The sequence below is a fragment of the Gastrolobium bilobum genome, unplaced genomic scaffold (genome assembly GCF_033153095.1).
Source record: "Gastrolobium bilobum isolate Gb01-03AN ecotype WA unplaced genomic scaffold, APGP_CSIRO_Gbil_v1 utg44656, whole genome shotgun sequence".
In the NCBI taxonomy this organism is placed as follows: Eukaryota; Viridiplantae; Streptophyta; class Magnoliopsida; order Fabales; family Fabaceae; genus Gastrolobium; species Gastrolobium bilobum.
The window spans coordinates 141,295-152,608 of record NW_026895603.1 but is presented as its reverse complement, the minus strand read 5'-3'; the positions used below and the strand labels follow the sequence as shown (position 1 = coordinate 152,608).

The 11,314-nt window shown below is 38.4% G+C and overlaps 1 non-coding gene across 1 annotated transcript; it reads left to right on the top strand.

Moving 5' to 3' along the window:
* The first annotated feature begins 2,962 nt into the window (after positions 1 to 2,962).
* LOC133283807 (small nucleolar RNA R71) lies at positions 2,963 to 3,069 on the top strand. The gene has a single exon (XR_009747829.1). It is a non-coding gene; the product is annotated as a small nucleolar RNA R71 (small nucleolar RNA).
* Positions 3,070 to 11,314: the final 8,245 nt, after the last annotated feature.

Genomic DNA, 11,314 nt, shown 5'->3' with positions numbered 1-11,314 from the left:
ATCGTATGACGCCACATACTCAGGCTTACCGTCGAGATGAAACAACACATGCATATTACAAGCCATTACACATAAAGCTCAACGGCATTTCAAATATTCAAAGCATGTGACACAGCATGCATATAACCACACCCCCATGGGACATAGTGAAACCACAACATGGCTAAACCGAGGACACGAAAGCTTACCTTGCAAGCTAACACCCAAAGCCAAGAGTCCACAGCTCAAAGTCCAAACACAGCAGATTCACAATCTGTTATGGACCAACAATATATCAATAACATGCACCGCAAGCATACAATATTAAGACAATGCCTTTCCATTACGTTTTACGTCTTAAGGCTTCTTACCAAGCCATAAGCCCTTAATCATATGATTCTGACTTGCATTAAATAATTACAGAAGTTCAACTTCCTCAACTAGGGTCCACAAACCCATAGATCAGTTCTGGATGAACAGTACGCTACTGTTCCTCGCAAACCCAGAATATTCGGATATTCCTCGGGGACATATCCGGATATCCAATATTCGGATATCTCACAGGAAATATCCGGATATCCAATATCCGGATATCACCAGAGTGATATCCGGATATCAATATCCGGATATCCAGATCCCCATATCCGGATATCAATATCTGGATATTCCACGTCAAATATCCGGATATTTCGCGACAGAATGCAGTTTCTGCATTTCGCGAAGATATCCTTCCAAGGTTCCATTTTTAACATTTCCAGAAGCTTAAACATGCATCTTAAGGTCGACTTAGGTTCATATGACAGTTGGTTACTTGTTTAATTCATTAAACATGCCAAGACACCTCTTTTACTCATCAAACACATGATCAAGGTTGGTACAACTCACCAAAGGCTCAAAACAGAGAAGTAAAGGCTCTTGGAGCTCTCCAATATGCCTCCAAGGTTCTGACTTTCCTCAACCACGAAAATGACAATACAAGCAAGGTTCTTTGTGCCAAAAGGTGGCTTCTAGAAGCTCAAGAAGCCAAGAACAAGGTCACACAAGCCCAAACTCCACAAGACAGCCCCAAGGTCAGCAATTTCACCTTACCACAAGGCCACAAACTCAGAATGAAGCTCACAACACACTCACTCAAGTATTTCCCATTCACCCAAGGTGTTTTGGTGAAGAAACTAAAGGAAAAGGTGACAACTTGGTTGAGTTTCAAAGGAAACAAGGCAAGCCATGAAGGAGGCTGGTCAGCAGCTCCAAGGCACCAACTGTCACGTTCAAATGGCTGAGTATCAGCCTAGGTTAGTGTGCAAAAGTTGTATTTATAGTCCATTTAAAGGAAAACACACAGTATTAGCTTTAAATGCTATGCTTAGCATTTTAATCCCAAACTTTGGATTCTTAACCTACTTAATTTTCCAAGAATTACCATATTTTTCTTATAATTTTCGGAGCACATTTCCGGTACGCGCTTTTCAAAGCCAGTACCGGTTTCTAGCACCAGTTCTCATTATTTGGACTTGAAACTCGTTTTACAAGTTCTACATATTATTCTAGTAATTATCATGCACTTATTATAATTTTCTGGGATACTTTTTCGGTACGCATTTATACCGACTAGCAGAACTGGTATCTACACTTTTCTTCTGAAAAGCGACTTTCAGCATTATTACTCTTACTATAATTATTAGAGCCTCATAATAATTATTAGGGTCAATTATGAAATCATTTCCTATCTTCTCATAATTTATTAATTAAATTCCTTAATTAACGGTGCGGGTTCTTACACATATTCTCCAAGGCCTCAGCAAATGGAATGTTAATCTGTAACTTCTTGAAAATATCCAGAAACCTTACATAGTGCTGCTTCTGGATTTCCTGCTTCAACCGTTGAGGGTAAGGCACTTTAGCATATGGAGATAGGTTGATTGGCTGGTCCTGCTTGTTAGCCATCTTCTTCTTCTCCCACTTCATCAACTTCTGGGGTGAAGAACTCTTGTCAACCACTACCTCTTCTTCTTTCTTCTTTTCCTCAACTTTCTCTTTTTTATCATTATCTTCAACTACAAAATTCTCAACAACAACTTCCTCCTCACTTTTCTTTTCTTCCACTTTCTTCTCATCCACTTTCTTGTTCACCGGTTGAAGCACAAGCCCACTTCTTGTTATTATGGACTTGCAATGCTCCTTTGGATTCACTATAGTATCACCAGGGAACTTGCCCTGTGGCCTCTCAGCTATCTGTCTAGACAACTGGCCAATTTGTGTTTCCAAATTCTGGATAGATGCTTCCTGGTTTCTGAATGCAGTCTTGGTCTCTTGCATGAAAGCAGAAGTTTCTTCCCTGAAAGAATTTGACCCCTGAATGTAATCTTGAGTAGTCTTTGATAACTGGGCAAAAGCTTTCTCCCATGCAGAAGCATCACCTTGATGTGATGAATGTGGTGGTGGAGGATGTAGTGGAGGATTCAACTGATGGTTGGAACTGTAACTGAACCCCGGGTGTTGATTCTTGTTCTTCCATGGTGGCACATAGACATTTCGCCCCTGGTTGTTAAGGTTCCTCTGGTTGTTGTGGTCATACTATACTCCATTTACTTCTGCTTGTTCAGCGGACCCTCCATAGTCACAATCATCAGTAACATGGCTTTTCCCACAAATGGCACACACAGAATTAGTGTCCACAGAAGCAACCTTCTGAGAAGAAAGCTGCTTGGTGAGAGTATCTAGTTGTTATTGTTGTTGTTTCTGAACTTGCTGCAACTGGTCATTCATGGCTAATAAAGCATCATAGCCATCAAGTTTGATAATTCATGTCCTTCTGTCACTCACCGGAGCATTGTCAAACTCCTGAGATGCTAGAGACTCAAAGATGTCAAGGGCTTCCTGAGGGGTCTTGGTTGTCAATGAACCACCTGCTGTGACATTCACCAATGTCCTGGTGTTGGTTGTCAACCCTTGGAGGAATATTGCTGCTTGATTCCACACTTCTATTCCATGTTGTGGACATTTCCTCAAGAGTGTCTTGAACCTCTCTCAGGCCTCATAGATAGACTCTGACTCCTTTTGCTTGAATCCTGTGATCTCATCCTTCAACTTTGCCCTCTTGGATGCTGAAAAGAATCTGGCCAAGAACTTAGTTTGCAGATCATCCCAAGTTGTAATGCTCCCTTGTGGTAATGACTGTAGCCATCTCCTGGCATCATCCTTCAGTGAATGAGTAAAGAGCCTCAACAGAATGGCATCTCTGGTCATTCCATTGATTTTCACAGTGTCACTTAACAGCAAAAAGTTCTCAATATGCAGGTATGGATCCTCTGCACTTGTTCCAGCAAACTGTTCTTTCTGCACCAACTGTACTAATGCAGGCTTCAATTCGAAATTATTGGGCTCTACTGTAGGTCGAACCACACTTCCAATGGGTGGAATGACAACATGAGTCATGTAATCTCCCATGTCCTCTGTGGTGGTTGCACATTATTTTATGCCATGATCTGTTCCTGTACTGTAATACTTGGTTCACCACTTGGTTCACCCCTTTCTTGTAATCCCCTTCTTCTGGCTGCCCTCCTGTTCCTTCTGATTGTCCTTTCTAATTCTGGGTCAAACAACAAAGAGTTTTGATCAATAGTACCTTGCATACACCAGAATTACAAGAGAACAAAAATTTATACAAAAAAATATAAAGTGTTGAAGAAAATAAAAGATTCAATCTCAACAACCAATGGTATCTGTCAATGTTGAAACACAATTCCCCGACAACGATGCCAAAAACTTGTTGTCAAATTTAGCAAGTGCACTAGTCAAACAAGTAATAAAATGATAAGTAAAGATCGTTCCCACGAGGATTTGTGTCAAGCACTAACTAACCAAATGTTACCAAGTTGAATCAACTGAAAAATTCTAAATTACAATGATTTCTTGTCACTCGATATTGAAATTGCATAAAATTAAAGAATTGATAAACAATAAGATGTGAATATAACTTAACAAGTAGTCAGATGTCAATTTCCCTCAAGCATGAATTTATGGATGAACCAATTTCCATTATGAATTATCTACTATGTGATGTTGATCAACCTTTTTCTTATCATCTCAAGATGTAATATCTTACTACCCTGATAGATACATTAATCAGAAACCCCAATGTCTTGGTGATTCCTTTCTTAATACATGCATTAATCACTAAGGTCTTAAGACCACATCAGAATCCTAGCATCAATGTCTTGACTACTAGAACACTAATGATGAATTTGTCAAAAATAGAGAAACAATGTAAACATGTCTGTTCTACACTATTTATCAACATGAAGAAATAATCAAGACAACTTCATACAATCACATTATAGATAAACAAAACATCTAATTAACCATTCATAAATTCAAACTCGAGTTCCATTGAATCAGACTACAAAGGACTCTACTCAGACATAATTGAAATACAAACAAAGGAAGAAGAAAGATCAAACTCCATTGTCATGATAGTAAGTCTGCAATCTTCAAGTGCAATTACATATGAAACACTAACTAATACAACACTACTCCTAAGAATTTTGAAAGTAAGAGAGAGAAGTCAGATCAGAGGATCTGATATATGATAGAGAGATGTGATGGATTTTTCAGAAATGTGAAGGCCCTTGCCTTTTATAGTGTTACAAATTACAACTAAAAACTAACATGGGCTCTAAAACGTTCTATATGGGCGTTTAGCGTCCATGTTTGACGAATGTCCAACTGCTTTCAACTAACATGGGCGCTAAAATGTGAGATGTTGAACGTTTTAGCGTCCATGTCTGGTGAATGCTCAACTGCTTCCAACCAACTCCAACACTAAAACGCTTGGCTTGGACGTTTTAGCGTTCGAGACCAGAGTCTTTTTGCAGCAGAAGGGCGCTAAAACGTTTGGTCAGGGAGTTTTAGTGCCTAAGACCATCAACTTTCGTCCTTAGTTTGCAGCAGCGCACTAAAACGGTCTGTGTGGACGTTTTAGCGCTCAACACTTAAGCATTTTCCCTTTCTCCAGAATCTTCTTCTTCTCTCTGCTGCTCCTTGAGCTTTATTTCCCTACAAGACAGTGTAGATTTTCAACAAAGCTTTCAGAACTTACACTTGAGGGGTTTCCAGGACATTAACCTCTTTTTCATCTAATTAATCACACAACTTAATACAAATTCATGCTGAAAAACCTGATGAACTAGGGGTTTATCATCATGATTATTCTCCTTCAAGTGGTCCCCTTTTGTATGTCTCTTTCTCACCCATTTCCATTTTCTCCTCACTTCTTCAGCAATCATTCCACTCTAACTGTCTTTTCTCTCTTCCAGGTTATCATTTCTCGCATCTAAGTGTTCCTTTGTTCTTTTCTTCATTTGCTATTGATGTGTGGCTCTTTTATGGGGTCTCTTCTCCTGCAATTTAGCTCGTTCAAGTGGTCTTGAATCGGCTTGATCTTGGGTTCTATGAAAATTTCTCTTGAATTATTTTATATGCTCACCATTTATAGTCATGATACCATACAACAACATTTGTTGGTCAAAATTCTTGCTTAGTGCTATAGAGATTACGAGATCCAAACTACATATACTTCTAGGGGTGAAAATAATTGTGTGGACTGGCTTGTGAATATTGATGGGGCGAAAATTCGTTCCTATTTGCAATATTTTTACTAAAAAATGACCGGTTGTTCCGCCCTGTTAGTACGTTTATGTTATGAATATTAGTATGTTTATAATAAATGTTAACTTGTATGAGGGAACGAATGCCAACGTGGAAAAGTGAGAAAAGAAAGAGAGATTAGTGTGTATGAGTTGTCCCTTAATTTTTTTTCTTGATTCCATTAACATCTGGTGTTTGCTATTTTGTAGGTACCGCACTAAAAAGCAAACATAAATGACAAACGCACACAGTAGTGTAGAGAACATACACAACAAAGCAGAGAATGTTGCTAGATGCGTCTGAGTGTAGAGGAGACATCTCAGCCCTAATATTATCCACCTTAAATCAAAGCCCATCGTTTGATCAAAGAAAGGAATAGGCGTCCTCAATCCAATGGTGCAGGTAATGACTTGAAGTAATCACAAGAATGTCATTGTCTTCCCCATCTTAAAAATAGAAGATCAAACAAAGACAACAATAGCTTTGGCAAGCGAGTTTTAACTACTAGAACAACACCCTAGTCTTCTCCTTTTCTCCCTCCTCACGAGTAAGGAATTCACCAAGTCTACATTTTTATTCTTCCACTATTACATTAAGTCTTTATTTTTCTGATATTACTTTGAGTTTATAATTTATTATCTTCTTGCTTCGTCTTCATTAATTTGTATCACGGGTCTATAGGATTTCAAGTTATTAAGATTTTGTATGTATTTTCTGCCACGACTTTGAGCATGAGCTAATTTTCTTTTGGAATGGAAAAGTTGGGAAGATGTTAAACTTCTGTAATTGAATCTCTGTGATTTAATCCATTGGATTTCTGTTGTTTATGTGTTTTAATATCTTGTATCAATGAAAATTGAATATGATTGAGAAAGGAAATTCCTTAAGGAAGGGATTTCAAACTGCTGAACAATAGGAGGAAGGTGAAAAGTATGAAAACACTTTAACTGGTTGCCTAGGAATAAGGGACCACTTCGTCCATTATAGGTTCTGTACTGAGTAATTATTGGGAACAAAATTGCAATAGAAATATGGGATTTAGTACACCATTTAAGTCTAATAGCTTAAGGAATCAACATTGGTAATAAAAGAGACCTGAACAAGTCCATTGGACGCGGTCTTGAGCCTAGATTATAGCTGGTTTAATAGTGGACCAGTGACTCCATTCCTTTTCTTTTAACTTTCGTTCCTCTTATCATTTCACTATGTTGTTTGTTATTACTCCTTGTTATTGCTCATTTTAATTTATGTTTATTTCATTGTTTATTTCACACCACAATTCAACTATATCTTCTAATGAATTGTCGTTTCTCTTGAATTAGGAAGAACTTGAAATATATAACGACACGAGAAATTGTTTGAAGCTGATCTGCACCTTTTATCATAGTGGGAACAACTCTGTGATAATTGGGAACGATTGCCAGAACAGTTCAATACTATTAACCCATTCTTTTTAATTCTTGAATACAACTTAAGATTCATATTAGCAATCCTTTCTCCGCAGGGACGATAATCCGGGACATTATAATCTCACTTATTACTTGATGCGTACACTTGCATAATTGATCATCATCTTGGAAACGAATGAGTTTTCCTTGATTGCTAAGACTACTAAACAAATATTGCAACTAAACATTGACAATGGAGTTTGATTCGCCACATAATGCCTATTGATATGCACTACCTCTATTCTTTAGATTTAGCTGGCGTGTTAAATTTCCCTTATACTTTTCTTGTTTAATCTTTCTTTTCTGAGCCAGGCCTGCTTGATATACAAAAAATTATTTGAATTGTTAGGCTTTTCCTCTTTCTTTGGTTTTGGGTTTTGCTTACATTTGAACAATATTAGTTACACCCTTGTATGTATTATTTGAATTGTATATCTGTTATTTAATTATTATTTCATTTTATTCTTAGATTTATTTTGATTTTATGGCCCATTTGTTTAACATAAAAATATAAAAAATAATAACTTTTGACAAATCAAAGCATTTCACCGCAAGAAACTCTTATTACAAACGTGCGGACAAAAATAATAACTAAGAACCAGCCTAAGTCATAAATAATAACTAAGAACCAGCCTAAGTCATAAATAATAACTAAGAACCAGATTTGGTAAGAGAAATCGTAAGCGGTGCCATCATTATCCACTATTTATATCACATATAGCCATTACACATTCCATAGAATACCACAACGACGTACAAAAAAAGGCCAACCATGCATAAATAGCGCATGCTTCCCTTTTGCTTCCTTTTTTTCTTTTATAATTAAATACTTTTCGTAAAATTTTAGAATCCTCATAAATTATATTATTTTATTTACAAAAAGTAAGGGAAACAAGATTTTAAACCTACTAGTCCTTAATTATTCCCAAAATAACGATGATAGTTCCAGCTTGCCTCCAAGAATAAAAGAAAAAATTGGATAAGATTAAAAAAAAAAAAAAATTATGATGAAAAGGAGTTGAAAGAGACTCTCTTTTTTTTAGTACATAGAAAGGACTATTTTTAATACCCTTTTTCAAGTTGGTATCAGAGCTCTCGATCTGAGGGCTTTGCTTCCGCACATACCTCCGATCTATCATTCTACGCAGTGTTCCTCCGCCACAAACGACCGAAACACCTCCGACCGCCTCCAATCAGATCTGTCTTCACCGTTTGGACCACTTTCCGGCGACTTTTCAACCGCGACCACCCACAGACAGGTGCGCGCTCACCGGACGACCACACCAGAAAAATCTCAGCCGGCGAAGCCCATCCACGCGCTCTCACGCGCCGCCCCTTTCCCGGCGAGTGAATCCCACGCGCAGCTCCTTTCTCCGGCGCGTGGAGGCGCGTGCGGCCGTGTTTTTGGACCGGACCACCACCATTCTTCTCGTCTTCTTGTCTTCTGTCTGGATCTGTAATTATTTTTCTGATCAGAGGTCATTTGATATTCTGTTTGGTTGATTTTATCGCTGGTTGTTAACTTTTTTTGTTAAAGAATGGCCGAGCATGATAGTTCTTCGATCTTATCTGGTAAGAGCACACGTTCTATATCTCTTCTTGCTTCTTGCACTGATTTTAAAACCTCATGGATTTTGGATTCTGGTGCAACTGATCATATGGCTTGTCGTACTGAGTTGTTTTGTTCTTATCATCCTACTGTTGGTAGTCATACTATATCCGTAGCTGATGGATCCCATAAATCAGTTATTGGTTCTGGTAACATTCAAATTCAACCTTCCTTGTTTCTTAAAAATGTTCTTTATGTTCCTCAGCTTTCTACTAATCTTATCTCCACTCAAAAACTTACAACTGATTTGAATTGTTCTATCACATTTTTTCCTTCTCATTGTCTTATTCAGGATCTTACCACGAAGAAGACAATTGGAGTTGCTAATGAACAGGATGGGTTGTATCATCTCCTTCCAGACCATGCTAGCAAAAATCAGTTATTAATGACACGTCATCCTTCTTCTACTGCAGAGTCTATGATTTGGCTCCATCACAAGCGTCTCGGGCATCCACCATTTAGTCTTTTGAAGTCTATGTTCCCCTCTCTGTTTCTCAATAAGTCGGTTGAGACCTTTCATTGTGATGTTTGTGAATTTGCAAAACACCATCGAGTGTCATTTCCTTCTAGCACTATTAAAAGCAGGGAACCTTTTTCTCTTATCCATTCTGATGTTTGGGGCCCTTCTAAAGTGCACAGTGTTTCAGGTGCAAGGTGGTTTGTTTCTTTTATTGACGATTGTACTCGGATAACATGGATATACTTGATGAAAGACAAGTCTGAAGTACCAGAGATATTTATTCGGTTTCATCACATGGTTGAGACTCAGTTTGGTAAGGGTATTAAAAGACTCAGATCTGATAATGGTACTGAGTACGTCAATCAACGCCTGTCACAATTCATTTCAGACAGAGGTATGATTCATGAGCTCACATGTGTTGATACCCCTCAACAAAACGGGGTTGCTGAAAGGAAAAATCGTCACCTTCTTGAAGTTGCTAGAGCACTACTTTTTCAGACATCTGTTCCTAGTTCTTATTGGGGAGAAGCAGTATTAGCTGCAACTTTTTTGATCAACCGTTTACCTTCACGGGTCCTTAACAATATCAGTCCTATTCATTCCATGACTTCCTTCTTTCCTTCTGTTCCCATATTGCAGAGCCTTCCACCAAGAGTGTTTGGATGTGTTGCCTTTGTCCATGTTCATAAACAACATCGGAGTAAGTTGGATCCTAGGGCTCTTAAGTGTGTCTTCCTTGGTTATAACCCTTATAAAAAAGGGTACAAGTGTTATCATCCACCAAGTCGGAAATTTTTTGTTTCTATGGATGTCACCTTTCAAGAATCTGAATCTTATTTCCTGGGTCCTCATCGTCAGGGGGAGAATAGTTCTTCAGAAGACTCGTCCCCTTCCTTCTTTGAGTCTGGATCAATCTTCTCTCTTCCTAGTGTGTCTGCTCCTGGTGTGTCAGAACCTTCAAATACACCTGAGATACAACCCATACTGTCTCACCAGCAACCTCAATCGTCTGAACCACTGGTAAGTCCTGAATCTCCTATTTCTTCTGAGTCTCCTGAATCTCCTGTTTCTGATTCTAATATTATTTCCTCTCATGATTTGTCTATTTCTTCTGATATCTCTAATGACTTACCCATTGCTTCTACTTCTGATGACTTACCTATTGCTCTTAGAAAAGGAAAAAGATCTTGTCACAAGAAAACTTGTTCCTCCTGTCCCTCTTGTACTCAATACCCTATCTCCCACTTTGTTTCCTCTGCTAATCTTTCTGTGCAGCACAAAAGCTTTGTTTCAGCACTAGATTCTATTGCAATCCCAAAATCAGTACATGAAGCCTTGAAAGATAGGAATTGGGCTCAAGCCATGCAAGAGGAGATGAATGCTTTGGAGAAAAATAAAACATGGGAGGTTATTGATAGACCCAACGGAAAGAAAGCAGTAGGGTGCAGATGGGTTTATGCCCTGAAATATAATTCTGATGGCACTCTTGAGAGATATAAGGCTCGATTAGTGGCCAAAGGTTACACTCAAACCTATGGCATTGATTATGAAGAAACCTTTGCTCCAGTTGCAAAGATGAATACAGTGAGAATCTTGTTATCCCTTGCTGCCCATTACAATTGGGATATAAATCAATTTGATGTGAAAAATGCTTTCCTCAATGGTGAGTTAGAAGAAGAAGTCTACATGGAAATCCCGCCTGGTTTTGATTCTGTGAAGGGGGAAAATAAAGTTTGTAGATTAAAAAAGGCCTTGTATGGATTGAAGCAGTCACCTCGTGCTTGGTTTGGAAGATTTACTAAGGTTATGATGACCTTAGGATACAGACAGAGCCAAGGAGATCACACTCTTTTCTTCAAGCACTCCCAAAATGGGAAGCTTACTGTGCTCCTTGTATATGTTGATGATATTATTATCACAGGTGATGATTTTGTGGAGACAGATTCTGCAAACACGGCTTGCCTCTGAGTTTGAAATCAAAGACCTTGGGAAACTGAGATATTTCCTAGGGATAGAAGTAGCTCATTCAAGCAAAGGAATTTTTATCAGCCAGAGGAAATATGTTCTTGATCTTCTCAAAGAAGCAGGAAAGCTCGGGTGTAAACCCTCTAATACTCCTATTGAGCAGAATCACAAGATGGGCTATGAAGAAGAGAGTCCTCCAGTTGATAA